General features: G+C 38.7%; 1 long non-coding RNA gene and 1 pseudogene across 2 annotated transcripts in view; one reads left to right on the top strand and one right to left on the bottom strand.

Annotated features, from left to right (window-relative positions):
* LOC144340752 (uncharacterized) overlaps positions 1-24,119 on the bottom strand; it is a 70,201-nt gene that overhangs the window by 14,698 nt on the left and 31,384 nt on the right. The gene's annotated exons all lie outside the window — the stretch shown is intronic.
* Positions 7,924-8,033, top strand: LOC114677955 (small nucleolar RNA U3; annotated as a pseudogene).

Below are 24,119 nucleotides of genomic sequence, written 5' to 3'. Positions count from 1 at the left end.
GCACGTATTTCCTTTACCAGAAAGACCTACCCACAACTCACAATCTTCTCCTGGAGCCTACTGCTCTCACCTTTAAGACTGGTGAGTACAGCTGTTCCTGGCTTCCCACCAAGAATGGTTAGTCATTTATTCCTTCCTCCTCCCACAGGATTGTACATTTGCCTGTGAGTATTTACCTCCCTGCATTATAGTTATTCATTTGCAGATCTATCTCCCCTAGAAAACTGTCAGCTTTTAAAGGGCATAGCTTTATCCTATTTACCTTTCAGTCCTCAGCTCATAGCACGGAATTGCACACATAGTAGATGTTCAACAATGATTGATGAACGAGTGACTCAATAGTAAATGTGATACAAACGTAGGAGCAATGAAATTAGGTAGATTTAGGCCGGCGCAGTGGCTCACGCCTGTAATCCCAGCACTTTGGGAAGCTAAGGCGGGCAGATCACAAGGTCAGGAGATCGAGACCATCCTGGCTAACATGGTGAAACCCTGTCTCTACTAAAAATACAAAAAAAGAGTTAGCCGGGTGTGGTGGCAGGCGCCTGTAGTCCCAGCTACTCAGGAGGCTAAGGCAGGAGAATAGCGTGAACCCAGGAGGCGGAGCTTGCAGCAAGCCAAGATTGCACCACTGCACTCCAGCCTGGGCAACAGGGTGAGACTGTGTCTCAAAAAAAAAAGAAAAAGAAATTAGGTAGATTTCTGTAAACATAATATCTATCTGTGGGTTCTTGCCTTCCAATTGTTTGTGATTATATGATAAATTAGTTAATCATCATGTCTTTCTTTAGTTACATAGTAACATATTAAAAGAGGTTTACTAGCATCTAATAAACCTGTTTGCTTCCAAGGTGAAGTATTATTATTCCCACTTTAAGAGGCATGAAGGTGTAAGGAGTCATACCCAGATGAGAGTAGTCCCTCTTTAGGCATCAGTCTGTTCTTGACTGGATTGACCACATTTAGCTTAAGTGGAGACCATAAATGCTAATAATTAGTGAGGTATCTCCCATTAAGGATATGCAAAGGAACTTCTTCAAAACTCAGGACTTTATAAATTCAACAAAAGGACTAATTACAAAAAAATGAACCTGCACTGTGAAACGAATAATATAGTCATATAGTCAGGTACCTATAACCCCTTCTCAACTGAAATTTGCTGTCATGCAAAGTTCTGATATATAGAAATTTATTTTTAATACGTTTTCAGCCTGTAAGAGAGTTTCACTTCAAGTACATGAAAAGTATTACTCCCTCTATCAGGGAAACACAGAAAAAAAGAAAACTAGAAACCGAGAAAAGAACAAGGAAGTAATATGAATGATAGCAAGCACAGTACTTGGTATGCAGTAGAACCTCAAGAGATTTAGTTGAGTTGAGCTGGATTGAGATGGGGACACAGAAGTTTGTGCAATGAAGCAAAGAAAAAAATTCATTTAACTTTTATTTTAGGTTCGGGGTACATATGCAAGTTTGTTTGTATAGGTAAACTTATGTCATGGGGGTTTGTTCACGGGGGTTTGTTGTACAGATTATTTTGTCACCCAGGTACTAAGCCTAATATCCAATAGCTATTTTTCCTGATCCTCTCCCTCCTCCCACCCTCCACCCTTCAGTAGGCCCCAATATGTGTTGTCCCTCTCTATATGTCCATGTGTTCTCATCATTTAGCTGCCACTTATAAGTGAGAACATGCGGTATTTGGTTTTCTGTTCCTGCATTGGTTTGCTATGGACAATGGCCTCCAGCTCCAACCATGTTCCTGCAAAAGATATGATCTTGTTCTTTTTTATGGCTGCATAGTATTCCATGGCATACATGCACCACATTTTCTTTATCCAATCTGTCATTAATGGGCAATTATGTTGATTCCATGTCTTCGCTATTGTGAATAGTGCTGCAATAAACATTTGCATGCATGTGTCTTTATGATAGAACGATTTCTATTCCTCTGGGTATATACTCAGTAATGGGATTGCGGGGTTGAATGGTAGTTCTGTTTTTAGGTCTCTGAGGAATCACCACACTGTTACCCACAATGGTCAAACTAATTTACGCTCCCACCAACAGTGTATAAGGGTTCCCTTTCAAAGAAAAAAAAAGCTGAGGGAAAGTAAAACTAGGCCTTAGAAATGCACGATTGGATATATTAAGAATGAGAGGACCATGGTCACTAAAAGAGGGTCTGACAGCCACAGAACCCATGAAGCCACGAGGGCAGTGAGGGATCATTGCTGCAGAGCAGCAGGGAGCGGCCCAGAGATACGGTCCTACCTGATCTACACATCATTAGCATTCAAGTGAGGCTTTCTCTCTGGAGTTCTATAGGGATTCTGGATTTGGGGAATAAATTGCTTTGCAACATAAAATGAAAAAGACTCTCGCTGTGGAGCAGAGGCCTGGAAAGACGAGGGGCAGCCTCAGAGCCCCATTGAGCACTTTTCACAGAAAGCCTGTCTGGCTTATAGTGTGCAAGAGATGAAGAATGGGAGGTAACTTTACAGACTTCATGGTCTGCATGGGGCATGGAAGACAGCATAGAAATCGTCCTTATGAATGGGTTGTCTTTCTGGTTTGATTCCAGTGACATACACGTTAGTAATAAAGATAGCTCGTCTTTCCTATTCCAAGCTTGTTTTCTAAGGGCTTTAAATATAATAAACCATTTAATCCAATTAACAGCCTCATGAAACTGGTATCAGCATTATTTTCATTTTAGAAACAAGGAAGCTGATTCGTCAAAAGATAGTTTGGCTAGTAAGCGGTGGAGTAGCACTGGGAACCCAGTCAGTGTGACTGCTGTACCCACAAATACCTCCAGGCTGGGGTTCTTTTGTTTTGAGACAGAGTCTCGCTCTGTTGCCCAGGCTGGAGTGCAATGGTGCCATCTCGGTTCACTGCAACCTCCTCCTCCCAGGTTCAAGCGATTCTCCTGCCTCAGCCTCCCGAGTAGCTGGGACTACAAGCACTCACCACCATGCCTGGCTAATTTTTGTATTTTTAGTAGAGACAGGGTTTCGCCATGTTGGTCAGGCTGATCTCATACTCTCGACCTCAAGTAATCCACCTGCCTCAGCCTCCCAAAGTGCTGGGATTATAGATGTGAGCACCGCGCTGGGCCAAGCTGGGGTTCTTATAGGAACTGCCTCTCCTCCTCAGTCAGGTATTAGGAATGACCAAGGTGGTGATTGTCAGAGACCTGTCATAAGGGCTGTCCAGCACAAACAAATGTACTGGACAGTGGTCATGTCGATGCTAAGCCACATCCTAGTACGGAACCTGCTTGCTCTGGATCAATGACAGGAACATGACCCAGGGTGGGTCAACATTGAGCCCACCCCCTCGATCACAGTGATAATTCAAAAGATGGGACTAAAAATCCAGTCTGGAGAGTCTGAGCCGTTCCCTGAGATCTTTCAAACTGAGACTGAGAAAAGGCATCTTTTCATTTCTGCTTACAGATCTTTCAGGATGTGACTTTGACACTTGCTGCTGGCTACATTTCCTGCTGGGCAGAGAATGTCCATCTCTATTAGCAGAGAAGGAAGCTTAAGTGGAGCAAAGGAGAAAGAGGTTGAGGGGAGTGAGCTGACAATGTTTGGATTCCTGGTTCCAGTTCCTGGCACCCCAGAGTGGCTCTGAGTCCTGCTGATGGTCTTTTGAGCCACCTCTGTGTTCTTCAGCTAAATCTTTTTGTTTGTTTGTTTGTTTGTTTGTTTGTTTGTTTTAGATGGAGCCTCACTCTGTTGCCCAGGCTGGAGTGTAGTGGCACCATCTCAGCTCACTGCAGCCTCCTCCTCCCAGGTTCAAGCAATTCTCTGCCTCAGCCTCCTGAGTAGCTGGGATTACAGGCGCCCACCTGGCTAATTTTTGCTTTTTTAGTAGAGACCGAGTTTCACCATCTTGGCCAGGTTGGTCTTGAACTCCTGACCTCATGATCCACCCGCCTCAGCCTCCCAAAGTGCTGGGATTATAGGCGTGAGCCACTGCGCCGAGCCTAAATCATTCTGTTTGGTTAACCTGGTTTGGGTTAATTTTCTATCATTTGCTGCTCAAAGTGTCCTAACTCAACACTCTTTTCTCAATATGAAGCTCTGCCAGCCCCTGTCTTTGCTCAAGGGGTCAGCAGCTGTGGCGCTGCATCCCACGTAGACCACATGCCACGCCAGTGCGTGTCCTGTGCCAATCCACATCTGTCTGTACCACACGGTCTGTATTCTGATCCATGTATTTCAGAAAAAGTTGCAGTCATTTATACCTACAATTCTCAAAGTTTAGTTTTTCAGACACATATATATATAGTATATATAACGTGTATATATATGTTTATATATAATGTTTGTATATAATATATATAATGTTTGTATATATGTTTATGTATATTATATATATAATGTTTGTATATATGTTTATATATAATATATATAATGTTTGTATATATGTTTATATATATAATATATATAATGTTTATATTGCCTTCGCTTTAGATATGTAAAAGGAAAATACATCTTGGGGCCCCCAAATCACTAAGCTTCAGGTAAAAGTCAAGCTGGAAACTGCTTAGGGCAAGCCTGCCTCCCAGTCTATTCAAAGCCATCCCTCTGCTCACCGAGATAGATGCTATCTGATTGCCTCCTTTGGAAAGGCTAATCAGAAACTCAAAAGAATACAACAGTTTGTCTCTCACCAACCTGTGACCCCCTCCGTGCCTCAGCTGTCCTGCCTTTCTGGATGGAATCAATATACATCTTACATATATTGATTGACGTCTCATGTCTTCCTAAAATGTATGAAAGCAAGCTGTGACCTAGCCATAGTGGGCACATCTAGTCAAGACCTCCTGAGGCTGTGTCACGGGTGCATGTTCTCAACCTTAGCAAAAATAAACTTTCTAAATTAACTGAGACCTGTCTCAGATATTCGGAGTTCACAGATAGCTCCAGTCTAATTGCTAGTACACAAATCCAAGAAAATGTGGAACTTCAGGGAGGATTCCAAAATTTGGGTACTTTTTCTTTCCTGTGATGAAAAGCTTTAATTCTTGTCTTTCAGCAGAAAATGAGTAGCTTGTACATAAATGCAGGCTGGAGAACTTTTTCCTCGAAGTCTGTCCCTCTCTGATTGATAGCCTCTTGTTGTCACAGCAGGGGTTAAAAATAAGCTACTTCCTTCCTCCCTCTTTGGAGTTTTGGTTTTTAACTATTTAATCTCCACTCTATGTGAACCACAGTCTGACTAAATATTTTGCCTAAGGTATAGCTGATAATTAGATAAGTAGATCTCTTCTCTTCCCATGTATATCCTAGTAGTCAACACTGTCTCGAAATATGTACACAAAAATCAAAGTACTAGAAAAATATAAAGTAGTGAGTAGATATGTCAAAGTTAAAGACGATAACCAATAAAAGTTGAGATTTAACCACCTTAAATTATTTTTTCTCATAGCTTTCAATAAAAAGCTAAACTGTAGATTCCAGCCGAGTTCCATCTCATTGAGTTCTGCCTTTTTCTTGGGTGGCTTTGTACATGGAAAACCAATAGAGGCCTTCTCCTAACAAGGGCCACATCTCCTCTGATTAATTTCCAGGCTTCCAAGCATGGGCACAGTGATCACCCACGCCTTCCCTCCCCTGGCAGCTCTGGGGACAGGCTTGCCCAGCAAAGCAATCTAGAAAGTGATTTCGTTTTCTGACTAATGCAGAAGAAATCCTCTTATAATGACTTAAGTAAGCTGTCAGTCAAGAAGTATTTATTGAGAGCCGCCTTCAGAACATTCAGGAAGGAAACTAATGCTGGAGATAATAGAAGAAGCCAGTGCCAAGGGCGTCAGCTGTCCCTGAAGAGTCTAAGTAAAATTGCAAAGTAGGAGAACTTTACCTGCCTTCTTCCTTTCTTTTTTTCTTTATTTCTTTTCTTTTTTACTTTCTTTTTAAGAGGTGGAGTCTCACTGTGTTGCCCAGGCTGGCCTTAGACTCCTGGGCTCAAAGGATCCTCCTGCCTCAGCCTCCCGTGTAGCTGGAACTGCAGGTACACAGCACCATGCCCAGCCCCTCCTTTCCTCATGGTTTCTTGCTCTCTCTACACCTATTCCTTTTCTAATATAACCAGTCTTTTCATGCTGTCCCACTCCCACTCCTAGCCCTGCCATTCATTCATTCCTAAAGGCATACATTTATTCATTCAGAAAATATATATATTGACTACCCACTGTGTTCTAGGCACTGTTCTAGGCAGTGGTGATACAGCAGTGAATAAGCAAAAATCCCCAGTCCTCAGGAGCTTTTATCTTAGTGATGGTAGACGGAGACAAAGAAACACACAATAGGTGAGATGTTGATAAATGCTGTAGAGAAAAATAAACTAGACTGAAGGGGTCACAGAGAAGAGGGGCAATGCTTGTTTTTAGAGGGTGGTCAAAGAAGGCCTTGCTGAAAACATGATTTTGGGACAGAAACACAAAAGGAGTTAGGGGCCTAAGGCCTGTGGATGTGGGATCCTGGGGTAAGAGGGTTCAGCCAGAGGAAACCACAGATTTCAACATCGTGAGGCAGGAGAGTGCTTGGGATGTTGTAGAAACTGTAACAAATCCAGTGAGGCTGGAGTCCTGTGAATGAGGAAGGTGGGAGGAAATCCCCAGGTGCACATAAGTCTGGGACCTTCAAAACACCTTGTTCTTTCACCAACACCCTGATACCAAAACCTGTGAAAAGGTAGGCTTCCCCGACTGTATAACAAAAAGAGCAAACAAGAAATTGATCTCTATCAAGGAACCGGGGAAAAAGTCTCTCGTGAGAATTTGTGCCACTACATTTGTCTGTATATGGATCTGGGTTTTGAATTTAAATATGTGTGCAACTGTTAAATCCCCAAGTTGAGAAATTAAATGAAAGTGGTCTCAGGTTATTAGTACCACACAAGGCTAAAACCAAACAAATGAAAATCCTCTTTGGAGAAGAATATCTTCATCTCAGTCTTCCCAATATTCCCACAGATTCAGTTCTGCCAAATATGAGGTCACAATCAAAATGTGTGAAGCATCTGAGGAAGGAAGCCCCATGAACAAGAGTCAGTAGAAATCACAAACAAAAGATTTAGAGCTCTTAATGACTGCAAATGTTGGAATTATGAGATATTTTATTTTCAGAGTATAAAATAACTGTATAAAATGTTTAAAGCAACAAAAATTGGGATTTTTAAATATCAAAGGAAAAAGCACTATTAAATATGCCTAGGCAGATTTGAAAAATAACCTAATAGAAATTATAGGAAAAAAGATGGTGGTGGTTGAAAGAAGAAACTGAATAGCTATATAAAAAACAGAGAAGTGATAGCTGAAAAGACAATTGGTGAACTGGTAGATAGATCTGAAGAGATTGTGCATAACTTGACACAAAATAAAAGCAAATGAAAAATATAAAGGAAAGATTAAGAGATATGCAGTTTAGAATGAAAGAAAGGTCCCAAATCAATATTCTAAACTTCCCGCTTAAGACATTGGAAAAAGTAGAGCAAACTAAACCTAAAAAGTAGAGCAAGCAGAAGGAAGGAAATAATAAAGATTAAAGAAGAAATTAGTGAAATATTAGATACAAAAACAATAGTGAAAGTCAATGAAACCAAAGGATGGCTCCTTGAAAGGATTAAGAAATTGACAAAACTTAAGCTACATTAACCAAGAAAACAAAGGGGAGAATTAAATTACCAGAACCAGAAATGGAAAAGGGGAGATTACAATCAATCTTATACAAATAAAAAGTTCATAAAGGATACTATAACCAATTGTATGCCACTAAATTAGATAACTTAGATGAAATGGACAAATTCCTAGGAAGACACAAACTACTGAAACTGACTTAAGAAACAGACAATCTAAGTAGACACATAATGAATAAAGAGGTTGAATTTGTAATTTTTAAAAAAACTAAGACTATATTTTCAGGGATCATTTCTACAGTTTGTTACTAGAGACATTTATCTGAATGTGTGGAGCACCAAAGATCTCGAATTAATGATTTAGCATCACACCTAGAGGAACTAGAAAAACAGGAGCAAACTAACTCCAAGACTAGTAGAAGAAAAGAAATAACTAAAATCAGAGCAAAACTGAATGAAATTGAGAACCAAAAATTCACACAAAGGATCAAATAAACCAAAAGTTGGTTCTCTGAAAGGATAAATAAGATTGATAGGCCACTAGCTAGATTAACAAAGAAGAGAGAAGATCAAATAATGATAATGAGAAATGACAAAGGTGACATTACAACCAATCCTACAGATATACAAAATATTCTCAGACACTTTTATAAACATTTTTATGCACACAAACTAGAAAATGTAAAGGAAATGGATAAATTTAGGGAAACATGCAACCTCCCAAGATTCAATCAGGAAGAAATTGAAACCTTGAACAGACCAATATTGAGTTACAAAATTGAATCAGTGATAAAAAACATACTAACCAAAAAAGCCCTGAACAAGACGAATTCATAGCTGAATTCTACCAGATATACAAAGAAGAGCTGATACTAATTCTACTGAAACTATTATAAAAAAAATCAAAGAAAAAGGATTCCTCCTTAACTGATTCTATGAAGCCACCATCACCCTGATACCAAAGCCTCTCAAAGACACATGAAAAAAGAAAACTACAGGCTAATATCTGTGATGAACATAGATGCAAAAGTCTTCAAAAAATGCTTTCAAACTGAATCCAGCAGCACATCAGAAAGTTAATTCACCATGACCAAGTAGACTTCATTCCTGAAATGCAAGATTGGTTCAACATACACAAATCAATAAATGTGATTCACCATATAAACAAAATTAAAAACAAAAACCATATGATCATCTCAATAGACACAGAAAAGGCTTTTGATGAAATCCAACATCCTTCAGGATAAAAACCCTCAACAAACTAGGCATCAAAGGAACATACCTCAAAATGAGAGCTATCTATGATAAACCCACAGCTAACATCATACTGAATGGGCAAAAACTGGAAGCATTCCTCTTAAGAACAGGAACAAGGCAAGATGACCACTCTCAGCACTCCTATTCAACATAGTACTGGAAGTGTTAGCCACAGCAATCAAGCAAAAGAAAGAAAAAAAGGCACACAAAAGAGGAAACGAAGTCAAATTATGTCTTTGCTGATGATATAATTCTATACCTAGGAAGCCCTAGAGACTCCACCAAAAGAATTTTAGAACTGATAAATGATTTCAGTCAAGTTTCAGGATACAAAATCAATGTGCAAAAATCAGTAACATTTCTATACACCAATAGTATTCAAGCTAGGAGACAAATCAAGAATGAAATCCCATTTATAATAACTACAAAAAATATAAAATACCTAGGGTTACATCTAACCAAGGAAATGAAAGATCTCTACAAGGAGAACTGTAAAACACCACTGAAAGAAATCATAGATGACACAAACAAATGAAAAAACATTCCATGTTCATGGATTGGAAGAATCAATATCAATAAAATGGCCATACTACCCAAAGCAATCTATAGATTCACAGTATTCCTATCAACCTATCAAGATCATTTTTCACAGAATAAGAAAAAAAATTCTAAAATTCATATAGAACCAAAAAATGACCTGAATAACCAAAGGAATCCTAACCAAAAAGAACAAAGCTGAAGGCATCATGCTACCCAACTTCAGACTCTACTATAACACTACAGTAACCCAAATGGGATAGTACTGGTACAAATACAGAGATAAAGACCAATGGAACAGAATAGAGAACAGAAATAAAGCCACACACCTACAACCATCTGATCGTCAACAAAACTGACAAAAATAAGCAATGCAAAAAGACTGTCTATTCAATAAATGGTGCTGGGATAATTGGTGAGCCATATGCAAAGGAATGAAATTGGACCCCTACCACTCACTATATACAAAAATTAACTCAAAGTAGGTTAGAGACTAAAATGTAAGACCTGAAACTATAAAAATCCTGGAGGAAAACCTAGGAAATACCCTTCTCGACACCGGCCTTGGCAAAGAATTTATGGTTAACTTCTCAAAAGCAATTGCAACAAAAACAAAAATTGGCAAGGGGGACCTAATTAAACTAAAGATCTTCCGCGCAATGCAAGAAACTATAATAAACAGAGTAAACAACCAACCGAATGGGAGAATATATTTGCTAACTGTGCATTCAATAAAGGTCCAATATTCAGAATCTATAAGGATCTTAAACAAATCAACAGGGAAAAAAAAAACATTCAAAAGTAGGCAAAGGACATGAACAGACACTTATCAAAAGAAGACATACAAGCAGCCAACAAGCATATGAAAAATGCTCATCACTAATCAGTAGAGAAATGCAAATCAAAACTGCAAATAAAAACTTTTTCGTGTTAGCCATTCTGACCAGCTACTACTACTACATCTCATACCAGTCAGACTGGCTACCACTAAAAAGTCAAACAAAAATAGATGCGGAAGAGGCTGCAGAGAACAGGGGATGTTTATACACTTTGGGTTGGAATATAAGTTAGTTCAGCCACTGTGGAAAGCAGTGTGGAGATTTCTCCAAGAACTTAAATAAGCACTCGACCCAACAATTCCATTACTAGAGAAATACCCAAAGGAAAATAAATCATTCTACCAAAAAGACACATGCATTTGTATGTTCATTGCAGCACTATTCACAATGGCAAAGACATGGAGTCAACCTAGGTGCCCATCAACAGTGGGCTGGATAAAGAAAATGGGGTACACGTACACCATGAAATGCTATCCAGCCATAAAAAGAAGGAATTCATATTATTTGCTGCAACATGGATGCAGTTGGAGACCATTATCCTAAGTGAATTAATACAGTAACAGAAAATCAAATACTGCATGTTCTCACTTACAAGTGGGAGCTAAACACTGAGTACACATGGACATAAAGATGAGAGCAATGGACTCTGCGGACTGCGGGAGTGGAAAGAGCAGGAGGTGGGTGAGGACCGAGAGACTGCCTACTGCATGCTGTGCTCACTGCCTGAGTGACAGGATCATCTGCTCTCCAAACCTGAGTGTCACACAGTGTTCCCGTATGACAGACCTGCATATGTACCCCTGAATCTAAAATAAAAGTTGAGATAATTTTCTTAAAAAACTACCCACAAAGAAAAGTCCAGGCCCAGGTGGCTTCGTCACTGAAATTGATCAAACATTAAGGAATTAATTCCAATAACTCATAAACTTTTCCCAAAAAATACAAGAGGAAAGAACACCTCCCAGTTCATTCTATGAGTCTGGTATTAACTGGACTAATAGTAAACTAGACAAAGGCATTGCAAGAAAATCAAAGAACATTATCGCATGAATATGAATGCAAAAATTCTCAACAAAATACTAACAAACCAAATCTAGCAATGTATGAAAATAATAATGCACCATGACAAGTGGGATTTATCCTAGGATATAAGGTTGGTTTACCATCCAAAAATCAACTAATGAAAAACACCATAGCAATAGAATAAAAAGCAACATCCACAAGATCATCTCAATAGATGCAGAAAACGTGTTTGACAAGACCCAACATCATTTTAGGATTAAACACACTCAACAAGCTGAGAATAGAAGATAATTTATTCAACCTGATAAAGGGCATCTATGAAAAAACCCACAGCTAAAACTGTAATTAATGATGAAAGACAGGATACCTTCCTCCTAAGATTAAGAAAAGTACAAAGATGTCTGTTCTCACCACTTCTATTCAACATAGAATAGCTATGGCAGTTAGGCAAGAAAAGAAAAGCCATCCATATTGGAAAGGACAAAGTAAAACTAACGTTTTCATAGATAATGTGATCTTGTATATAGAAAATCCTAATGACTTCACTAAAAATTACGAGGACTAATAAATGTACTCACCAAGGTGATGAACATAAGATCAATATACAAAAATCAATTGTATTTCTATACCTTCACAATGAACAATCCAAAAAGACAACATTTTTTAAAAAATAATTCCATTTACAATAGCTTTGGAAAGAATAAAACACTTAGGAACAAACTTCACAAAAGAAATGTACAATATACACTTCTGAAACTATAAAACATTGCTGAAAAAAGTTAAAGACGATGTAAATAAATGAAAAAATATCTGACGTTCATGAATTGGAAGACTTAGCATTGTTAAGATGGCAATATTCCCCACATTGATGTACAGATTCAATGCAATTTCTATCAGAATCCCAGAACTGACTTCTTTGTGGAAATTGACAAGCTGATTCCAAAATTGCTATGGGATTACAAATTACCCAGAATAGTCAAAACAATCTTGAAAAAGAACAAAGTTTCGGACTCACATTTCCTGATTTCAAAACTTCTACAAAGCAACAGTGGTCAAGACAGTGGTACTAGTATAAGTATAGACACATAGATCTGTGGAATCGAATCGAGAGTCTAGAAATAAAACCATGTGTCTATGGCCACATGATTTTTGAAAAAGGTAAAACACCATTCAATGGGGAAAAAATAGTCTTTCCAACAAATGACACTGGGACCAGAGGGTAAACATACATGCAAAAAAATGAAACCAAACTCTTATCTCACAGCATACACAAAAATTAACTCAAAATGAATAACAGTCATAAATATTATAAGAGTTTTATAGCTAAGAAAACTGAGGGGTAAGTCTTCATGACCTCAGTTTTGACAACGGATTCTTATACGTGACACAAAGGCAACAAAGAAAATATACATAAATTGGAGTTCATAAATATTAAAAACTTGCACTTCAAAGGATACAATTAAGAAACTGAAAAGACAATGTCTTCCGCAGTGTGGAAGAAAATATCTGCAAATCATATATTTGATAAAGGATGTTCATCTAGAAGATATAAAAAGCACAATTCGAAAATAAAGAGGTAAGTAAGCCAATTTAAAAATTAGCCAAAGAATCAAAACAGACATTTTTTGGAAATCCCTGTTTGGGGAAATATGCAATGGAAAATATGCAAATGGACAATAAACACTTAAAAAGATGATTGACATCATTAGTCATCAAGGTAATGTAAATCAAAACCACTATGAGTGACCAGTGCACAACCAGCAGGGTGGCTAGAATCGAAAAGTCAGATAATAACACGCGTTGGTGGGGATGGATAGAAACTGGAAACCACATACACTGCTGGTGGGAAAGTAAAATGGCAGAAACCAAACTGCCAGTTCCTAAAATGATTAAACATGGATTTACCAGATGACCCAGCAATTCCACTTCTAAGTATATACTCAAGAGAAATGAAAACATATGTCCACACAAAAACTTGTACATGAATTTTATATCAGCATTAGGCATACAAGCCAAAAGCTGCAAACAATCCAAATGTGAATCAACTGAAGAATGGATAAACAAAATGTGGTATATCCTTACAGTGGAATGTTATTTGGCTGTAAAGAGAAATGAAGTATCAGCTAGGCATGGAAGTTCATGCCTGCAATCCCAGCACTTTTGGAGGCCAAGGTGGGAGGATCCCTTGAGGCCAGTAGTTCAAGACCAGCCTGGCAACATAGCAAGACGGTATCTCTACCAAAAAAAAAAAAATTTTTTTTTTAATTAACCTGGTGTGCTGACACATGCCTATAGTCCTAGCTACTGAGAAGGCTGAGGCAAGAGAACCCCTTGAGCCTCAGAGTTCGAAGTTACAGTGAACCATGATCATACCACTGCACTCTAGCCTGGACAACAGAACGAGACTCTGTCTCAAAAAAAAAAGAAAAAGAAAAAGAAAAAAAGAAGCATTGACACATGCCACAACATGAATAACCTGGAGCATATTATCCTCAGTTACAAATACAAATACAAATACAGAACACAAATACAAAAGGACACATACTGCATGATTCCATTGATATGAAATGTCCGGAATAGGTAAATCCACAGAGATAAAAAACAGACTAATGGTTGCCAGGTGCTGGGGGAATGGGAGAATGGAGAGTGCATTTGTTTCTCAGGGCTGCCATAACAAACTGCCACAAACTGGATGGCTTAAAACACAGAAACGTATTGTCTCTCAGTTCTGGAGGCTAGCAGTGCTAAATCTCGAATATCGGCCATGCTATCTCCGGAGGCTCTAGGGAAGGCTCTTTCCTTCTCCGCTTCTAGCTTCTGGTGGCTCCTGGCAAACCTTGGTGTTCCTGGGCTTGCAGCAGCATCCCTCCAATCTCTTTCTCTATTTTCTTTCTTTCTCTCTCTTTCTTTCTTTTTCTTTCTTTCTTTTTTTCTTTCTTTCTCTTTCTCCTTCCCTTCCTTCCTTCTTTCTTTCCTTCCTTCCTTCCTTCCCTCCCTCCCTCCCTCTTTCCTTCCTTCCTTCCTTCCTTCCCTCCCTCCCTCTTTCCTTCCTTCCTTCCTTCCTCCCTCCCTTCCTCCCTCCCTCCCTTCCTCCCTTCCTCCCTTCTTTCCTTTCTCTCTTTCTCTCTTTCTCCCTTTCTTTCTTTCTTTCTCATGGAGTTTCACTCTTGTTGCCCAGGCTGGAGTGCAGCAATGGCACAATCTCGGCTCACCGCAACCTCTGCCTCCCAGGTTCAGCCTCCCAAGTAGCTGGGATTACAGGCATGTGCCACCACGCCCGGCTAATTTTTGTATTTTTAGTAGAGACAGGGTTTCTTCCTGTTAGGCTGGTCTCGAACTACTGACCTCAGATGATTCACCCACCTTGGCCTCCCAAAGTGCTGGGATTACAGGCATGAGCCACCGCACCCGGCCCTCTCTATTTTCACGTGGTCTTCTCTGTGTGTCCTCTCCCCTTCTATAAGGACACTCATTACTGGTTCGAGGGCCCATGCTAATCCAGTATGACTCCATTTTAACTAATTACATGTGCAGACACCTTATGTCCAAACATGGTCACATTCTGAGGTTCCAGGTAGATACGAATTTGGGGAGGACACTGTTCAATCCACTATGGAGTGACTGCTAACAGGTAAAGAGTTTCTTTTTGAGATTATGAAAAATGTCCTAAAATTGACTGTGGTGATGATAGCACATATCTGTGAATATACTAAAAAACATTTAATTTTATACTCTAAATAGGGGAATTGTGTGGTATGCAAATTGTATCTCAATAAAGCTATCTAAAATGAAAAAGAATTAAGATACAACAAACCCCCAGTAGAAGAACATCTAAGAGAAATACAGGAAAAAGAGGGAAAATGATCCCAGAGGGAAGATCTGAAGGTAAGAAGAAACAGTTTGAGCTGGAAATTAAGTCCTGTATGTCAGAGGCTTCACTTTGCTCACTGCTGAGTCCTCAGGCCTATAGTAACTGTTCAAAAAAATATACGTTCAATAAACAGATTGATGTGCAAACAAATTAGTAAATAGAGGCACAAATTGAAATAAAAATCTTTATTAAATAATAATGGCTAGTTTTTTGATTAAAAAATAAGATATAAAGAAAAATACCAGGCAATAGCATTGTAAGCTGAAAGAGTGTGGCCAAAGCTAGAGCAATGAAAGGTCTTGGAATTTTTGAAACATAGGCTAAAGATATGGAATAATTTGGATTTTCAAGTTAAATATGCATGAAAAATATTTCAAAAGTAACCATTGAGAGAATAAAGACGGTATATAACTTCCTAGCTAATTGAGCAAAAACTTGGGGAAAAAAAGAGAAGCCCAATTAATCCAATAGAATGTTCAAAATAAGAAAACTGTAGACAAAGTGGAATATTTAGAAAGCAAAGAGAGAGAAGACAAAAACATTCAAACACACCAAGAATAGATTTTTCTATTTATTTTAATTTTTTGTCTTATAATTGCTATTATTTTTTTGAGACAGGGTCTCGCTCTGTCACCCAGACTGGAGTGCAGTGGTGCGATCACAGCTCAACCTCTCGGCTCAAGCCATCCTCCCACCTCAGCCTCCTTAATAGCTGAGTAACTGGGATTACAGGCATATGCCACCACACCCAGCTAATTTTTTTTTTTTTTTTTTTTTTTTGTATTTTTAATAGAGGCAGGGTTTCGCTATGTGGCCCAGGCTGGTCTAGAGCTTCTGGGCTCAAACAATCTGTCTGCTTCAGCCTCCCAGAGTGCTGGGACTACAGGTGTGAGCCACTGCATCCGGCCAGAAAGAGATTTAAATAGCCTAAATCTTCCATTTAAAAGATAGATTGTTAGATTAGATTAAAGGCAAATCCAGCTAAATGCTACTTAAAGATACATACCTAAAACATAAGAAGACAGAAAAAGACATTTATAGAGAGTGCACCCCAAACTCTTAACCCAAACCCTAGAGCCAAATGTGTTTCAAATTCAGATTAATTTAAGAAATTAATACAGGGTCTGTGTTATACATTATATAGCACAGTGGAGTTTGAGGCAGCACCCCATAATCAAACGCAGTAATATTTCTGAAAGAAACATAAATATTCACACTAAGTAGAATAAATAAAGACTATAAATAGTGTTACATTGGCATAGATCAGGTTTTGCTGCCAAAAGAATTATAAAAATAACTTTCTGTTTTCCAAGCTTTTTGGTTTTCAGAACTGCAGATACTGAATCACAGACCTGAACCAGGCAAATATTAGCCGAAAGAGAGCTGGCGTACTCATGGAATATCAAACAAATGAGCTTCTCAGGAAAACAACACTATTAGGGGTTACCTTACGTGAAGGTATTTGCAAGAGCCTCAACTCTCCAGGAAGATATAATTCTATATGTATAGACTTTATTGATATAGTCTCAAAACATATAAAGGCAAATTATTAATATGATAAGGAAATTTGGGTGTACACACCAAATCATTTTCAATTTATTATCTCCTGTCTGTTCCATATTTAAGTGTGTGTCTTGTCTTCCCAGTTACTCTATAAAAAATCAGCGATGAGTGAGTGGGGAGGTAGAAGGGAAGGGAGCTTTCGTGGAATGACTTCCGCAAAAGGCTCTGGCCGGGCTCACACACTCATTGACTCCTTTGAGCTACCTGACCCTACAAAGTGGGGATTGTTGTCTTTTTGTTGCAAGAAGAGAGTTTAAATAATTTGCCTAAAGTCACAATAAGTGTCAGAGTTTAGATTTAAGTTCAGTTCTGTTTGATTCCAAAGATCCAAAATTTTTCAGTGTATCATGAAATAAGCATGAGACGTTGACCCTTGATTTAGTGAAATTAAAATGGCAGCCATTATATAGCACGGATTGCAATCAGGAGTAGGGGTCTATGGATACTATCCATGATCATTTTCCAGGAGGCATAGTATCAAGTGTCCATGCATGAGCGACACATGCTGAGAGCTTACACAATCATTCTATATCACCTCCAAACCTCATTTTCCCGCTGACCTTCAGACAGCTTCTGAATGAGAAGAATTCAAAATCCCAAGACATTCTGTTATTTCTCATCCTTAAACATAACATTTTTTATGCTTTTAACACAAAAATGGGGAGTTTTCTGGATAAGGCTTGAAGTTCGAATTTAAAATGTAAAGCCTTTTTAAACCTATTTAAATTTTTTCTATTTCCATTCCCTAATTATCCTCCATAAAATAAAAAGAGAAAATAATTATAACTAAAATTGGTCACAGTAACAGCAGTGCGCATAAAAATATACGGTCAAAAAATAAAGTCTAGAAATAAAAACAGCACATTTGCCCTTATGTTTAAAGAACATCAGAGACTACCCAAGAACTAGGATCATGCAGGGAGTACTTCTCCTCACCCCGGATGTCAGGGAATGCTCTAGACAAAACACTGTTCCCGGCTCACAAAGAATCTTAAAGATGGAGCCGTGCATACTCACAGTCCACCACAAGAGGGCGGTCATCAAAAGGGAGTGAAAGGTCACCCTGCCCTAAGCCCACACCGGAAGAGTGAATCCATGTTTAAGGAGGTTGAGGGTATTTTTATAATCAGGGGCTGCTCCTGGAGTTGATAAAACACCATCCAAATTAAGATCTGCTTTTCTTCAGTACTATTTTTGTGTTGTTAATCCCATTTCAATAATAAATTCTTAGAGATAGTATATAAAGAATAACAAATTTTCCTGCCTATAGAGTAAAATAGAAGCCACATGAACTACCCACATAAGGCAATTCCAGTAAGTGTCAGCAGTAAATGGATTTCATTTTCGGTAAACTTTGCTGAAAAGTGGAGACTAAAAGGGATTCAACCTGGATGTACCTTTTTTAAAAATGTGAATTTAAGCCTTGTGTTCCTTATAAAACATTGAGAAGTGAAAATGAGTTTAAATTCCAGTTTTCTTATCTTTTCAAAGGGTGCAAGTGTAGCAACTGTCTTAGCCTCTTCATCAACCCATATCATCAGCACCAGGTTGCTCTTGCATAAGTCATTCCTTCAAATGGCTTCCACTGACACTTCCAACCCATAGATCTGATCTTTTCAATGTACCAGCCAACCAAGAATCTGCTGAGCTTCTTGGCGCCAGCCAACTAGGACGTGGCCAGAGCGGGCTCTGGGGTCTGTGTGTCTGTGTTTGAACCCTGGCTCCACTTCTTAGTAGCTATGTGTAACCATGGGTCAGTCTCTTACTCTGCCCGTCTCTTTCCTTATCTGTAAAATGGGAATAATAATAGTACCTGCTCCATAGAGCAATTGCAAGGATTCAGTGATATAAATAATGTAAAGCAGCAGTCCCCAGTCACTTTGGCACCAGTGACTGCCTTCTTGGAAGACAATTTTTCCCCAGATGGGACAGGGAGGGAGTTGGTTTCAGAATTATTCAAGCTCATTACATTTATTGGTGCACTTTATTTCTGTTATTATTACATTGTAGTATATAATGAAATAGTTATACAGCTCACTATAATGTAGAATCAGTGGGAGCTCTGAGCTTGTTTTCCTGCAATTAGATGGCCCCATCTGGGAGTGATGGGAGACAGTGACAGATCATCAGGAATTAGATTCTCATAAGGAGCACAACCTAGATCCCTCACATGCGCAGTTCTCAATAGGGTTCATGCTCTTATGAGACTCTAATGCCACTGCTGATCTGACAGGAAGCAGACCTCTCATGGTAATATGAGTGATGGGGAGCGGTTGTAAATACAGGAGCAGTTGTAAATACAGATTATGCTTTGCTCACTCACCTTCGGCTCACTTCCTGCTGTGTGGCCCTGTTCCTAACAGGCCACGGATGGGTACCAGTCCATGGCCCCAGGTTTGGGGATGCCTGATGTAAAGCACATGACAAAATATGTAGTCTCAGAATATGCTCAGTAAATGTTAACTAGCATGATTTATTTATTCCCAAATATGTATTATCCTAGGTAGGATGTGCAGAGTATTCTGGGTGCTTGCAACGTATCCATAAACAAAATAGTTAATGATCCCTGCCCTTGAGGGCTTGCATTCCAGCAAAAGAAGGCAGACAGTAAACAACAGGTGTTCTAAGTGAGTAAAGCATGCTAGCAGGCAAGAAGACAGTAAGTGCTGTGAAAAAGAAAAGAACCAGCATGCTATAGAGACTTGGGAGGGGTGGTTACAGTTTTAAACAGGTTGGTCAGGTGGGCCTCATGCAGAAGGTGTGGCTTGTATAAAGAAGTGGAAAAAGTTTGGGAGTATCACGTAGCTGTGGGGGAAAGAGCATTTCTTTCTTTCCTTCCTTCCTTCCTTCCTTCCTTCCTTCCTTCCTTCCTTCCTTCCTTCCTTCCTTCCTTCCTTCCTTCCTTCTTTCTTTCTTTCTTTCTTTATGGCGTTTTGCTTTTGTTGCCCAGGCTGGAGTTCTATGGCGCAATCTCAGCTCACCGCAACCTCTGCTGCTGGGTTCAAGTGATTCTCCTGCCTCAGCCTCCTGAGTAGCTAGGATTACAGGCATGCGCCACCAGGACTGGCTAATTTTGTATTTTTAGTAGAGACGGGTGTTCTCCATGTTGTTCAGGCTGGTCTCGAACTCCTGACCTCAGGTGATCTGCCCACCTCGGCCTCCCAAAGTGCTGGGATTACAGGTGTGAGCCACCGTGCCTGGCCCAGGAAAGAGCATTTCAAGCAAAGGGAATAGCCACTTCAAAGGCTCTGCAACTGGAGTGTGTCTGCTTGTTCTGGGAATGGCAAAGGAGTCCAGAGCAGCTGGGGTGAAGAGAACATCTCCAAACTGGATGGCCCATTCTCTAATCTTACATCTCCGCTCTCCTTTTTGATTAGTGTTCTCTGTTTATTGATGCTAAATTCTTCCAAGATGTTAACTTTGAAATCACTGTTTTAACCCATCTCTGCTTCATTCCTTAAATTCTAGTCTTTTTCTTCCCTCTCTTTTTAGTGTCTTTGGATTTAGTCCTTTCTTTCCATCTCCTTTGTCATGACAGAGACAGATGAGGGCCTGGCCCAGGACAAAAAAGTGCATGGTGTCCTTCTTTATAAGTTACAAAGGTCTGTAAAACCTGTAATGAAAGCTGAGGGTTTCTCATTTTTAGGTGCCCCAGCTTTGTCCCTGAATATGTGCTTAATCTGCCAGCCAGGGATCCAGAAGCACTATCTCCCTGTCTGCATTCTGATCACCCACCTCACTTCCAGGTTAGTGCAATTATTTCTTAAAGAGTTTTTCCCCTTCAGTACCTCCCAGCTATAATCTATACAACACAGAACTTTCTGATTGACCTTCCTAAGATTTGCATTCATTAGTCATCTCTATATTTAAGGACTTATAACGACCATTTATTACTTACCAGATAAAGTCTTAATTGCAATGCCTTTCCTCATGCTTATGAACAACTCGAGGTCGAAAACCTAGTTTTAAACTTCTTTTGTAATCTCAGAAATGCTTAGCAGGATGAATGATACATGTAAACATGCAACACTTTTTGGATTGATATGAACAGAAAAGAAAATTGAAAGAACAAAAGTGAAACTCACAAGCTGTCAAGTTCTTCCAGCTCTGAGGACCATATTGATTTCTGAACATAACACAAATTCAACTTACATACTAAAAGATTTACTCTTCATAGTGTATAAATCTCTGAGTTTTGACTAATGCATATGGTCATGTACCTACCCTCACAATCAAGATATAGATCGGTTCTATTCCTCTGTGTCTAAACATTTCCTGGTGTCCCTTTGTAGCCAATTCCTCCCCCTGCCTGTGGCAATCATTGATCTGTTTTTTTGTACCTATAGATTTTCTTTTTCTGGATGTCACAATGGAATCATCCAGTATATGGCCTTTTGAATCCGGCTTCTTTCACTTAGCATAATGCATTTGAGATTCATCCATTTTGTTGTATATATCAATAGTTTGTTCCTTTTGCTGAGCAGTCTTTCTTTGTATGGGTAAATCACAGTGTGTTTATCCATTTACCAGCTGAAGAACATTTGGGTTGTTTCCAGTTTGGGACAATTATAAATAAAGTTGCTATAATCATTCATGTCCAGGTTTTTGTATAAACATATGTTTTCACTTTCCTTGGGTAAATGCATAGAAGTGGAATCGCTGGATCGTGTGGCATGCTTAGCTTTTTAAGAAAATGTCAAACTATTTTCTAAGAGAGCCTCACCAGCACTAGGTATTGCCCATTTTTTTCTTTTTTTTCTATGCCTCATTATTGATCAAAGTATTGTCAGTTTTTTAAAATGTTTATTATTTCACCAATTCTAATAGATATATTTATTGCGGGTTTTAAATTTTAAAATATTTTTAAATTAAGCTAATATATGCAAAACACTATTGTTTCCATCTACAATCAATATTCAAAATTGTTCATGAGTTTTTTATTGATACGTAATTGTTGTACAAATGTTGGGGGTACATTTTGTATTTTGATACATGCATAAAATATGTAATGATTGAACCAGGGCAATGGAGACATCCATCACTCTAAACATTCACCCACTTTATGCTGGTAACATTCTAATTCCACTCCTCCAGCCATTTGGAACTATACAACAAATCATTGTTAACTATAGTCACTATACTGCACTATTCAACAAGAGATCTTATTCCATTTAACTGCATTTTTGTACCCATTAACCAACCTTTCTTTTTTCTCTCCACCATTACCCTTCCCAGCCTCTGGTAACCACTAATCAACTCTCTGCCTCCATAAGATACGCTTTTTAAGCCCCCAAACACGAGTGAGAACATGCAAAATTTGTCTTTCTGTGCCTGGCTTATTTCATGTAACGTAATGACTTCCAGTTCTATCCGTGTTGCTGAAAATGACATGATTTTAGTCTTTTTAAGGCAGAATAATATTCCATTGTGTATGTGCACCCCAGTTTCTTTATCCATTCATCTGTTGATGGACACTTAGGTTGATTCCATATCTTGGCTATTTTGAACAGTGTTACAATAAAGTAACATACATCTCTTCATTATATGATTTCCTTTCTTTTGGATATATACCCAGCAGTGGGATTGCTGGATCATATGGTAGTTCTGTTTTTAGTTTTTTGAGGAACCTCCAAACCGTTTTCCAGAATGGCTATACTAATTTACATTCTCACCAGCAGTATACAAATAAGCATTCCCCTTTCTCCACATTCTCACCAGCATCCATTATTTTTCTGTCTTTTTGATAAAAGGCATTCTAACTGAGGTCAGATGATGTCTCGTTGTGGTTTTGATTTGCATTTCCCTGGTGATTGGTGATGCTGCATACTTTTTCATATACCTGTTGTCCATTTGCATGTCTTCAACTGAGAAATGTCTACTCAGATCCTTTGCCTGTTTCTTAGTTAGATTTTGTGTGTGTGTGTTTTTGACTGTTGAGTTGTTTGAGTTCCTTATGTATTCTGTTTATTAATTCTTTGTCAGAGGAATAGCTTGCAAATATTTTCTTCCACTCTGTACATTGTCTCTTGCCTTTGTTGATTGTTTTCTTGCTGTGCAGAAGCTTTTTAGCTTCATGTAAACCCATTTGACAATTTTTGCTTTTGCTGTCTGTGCTTTTGAGGTCTTACCCAAAAAACTCTGTGCCCAGATCAATGTCCCAAAGCATTTCCTCAGTGTTTTCTTCTAGTAGTTTCATACTTTCAGGACTTAGATTTAAGTCTGTAATCCATTTTGAGTTTTTTTGTGTATGCAAGGTGAGAGACAGGAGTTTAATGTCTTTTGTATATGGTTATCTAGTTTACCCAGCACCATTTATTGAAGAGACTCTCCTTTTCTCAATGTATGGTTTTGGAGCCTTTGTCAAAATGGGTTGGTAGTAAATGCATGGACTTATTTATGGCTTATCTACTCTGTTCCATTGGCCTATGTATCTGTTTTTATTCTAGTACCATGCTGTCGTTTTTTGATTTTGTTTTTGTTTATTTTGAGACAGTGTTTTACTCCTGTCACCCAGGCTACAGTGCGATGGCATGATCTTGGCTTACTGCAAGCTTTGCCTCTCAGGTTCAAGTGATTCTCCTGCCTCAGCCTCCGAAGTAGCTGTGGTTACAGACGTCCGCCACCATGCCCAGCTAATTTTTTTTGTATTTTTAGTAGAGACAGGATTTCACCATGTTGGCCAGGCTGGTCTGAAACTCCTGACCTCAGGTATTCCACCCACCTTGGCCTCCCAATGTGCTGGGATTACAGGTGTGAGCCACCGCAGTAGCCACCCGGGCTACTGTTTTTGTTACTAAGGCTTTGTAGTAAATAGTCAAATATTTGAAATTAAAGTCAAATAGTGTAATGTCTCCAGCTTCGTTCTTTTTGCTCAAGATTGCTTTGACTATTCAAGGTCATTTGTGGTTCTATGAGAATTTTAGAATTTTTTTTCTATTTCTATGAAGAATACAATTGGTATTTTGATAGGGGTTGCATTTAATTTGTAGATCACTTTGGTTAGTATTAACAATTTAACACTATTAATTCTTCTAATTCATGATGATGAGATATCTTTCCATTTTGTGTGTGTGTCCTCTTCCATTTCTTTCATCAGTGTTTTATATGATTTTTGGAGACATCTTTCACTTCTTTGGTTAAACTGATCCCTAGGTATTTTATATTTTTTGTAGTTATTATAAGTGGGATTTTTTTTCTTGATTTCTTTTTCAGATTGTTCACTGTTGGCATATACAAATGCTACTTATTTCTTTTGTTGATTTTGTATCCTGCAATTTTGTTGAATTTGTTCATGAGTTCTAGTAGGGTTTTTTTGGTGGAGTCTTTAGGTTTTTCAAAATATAATACCATGTCATTTGTGAACAAAGTTAATTTGC

The sequence above is a fragment of the Macaca mulatta genome, chromosome 4 (assembly GCF_049350105.2).
Source record: "Macaca mulatta isolate MMU2019108-1 chromosome 4, T2T-MMU8v2.0, whole genome shotgun sequence".
NCBI lineage: Eukaryota > Metazoa > Chordata > Mammalia > Primates > Cercopithecidae > Macaca > Macaca mulatta.
The sequence above is the reverse complement of the archived record's forward strand: the minus strand, read 5'-3'. Positions and strand labels throughout refer to the sequence as shown.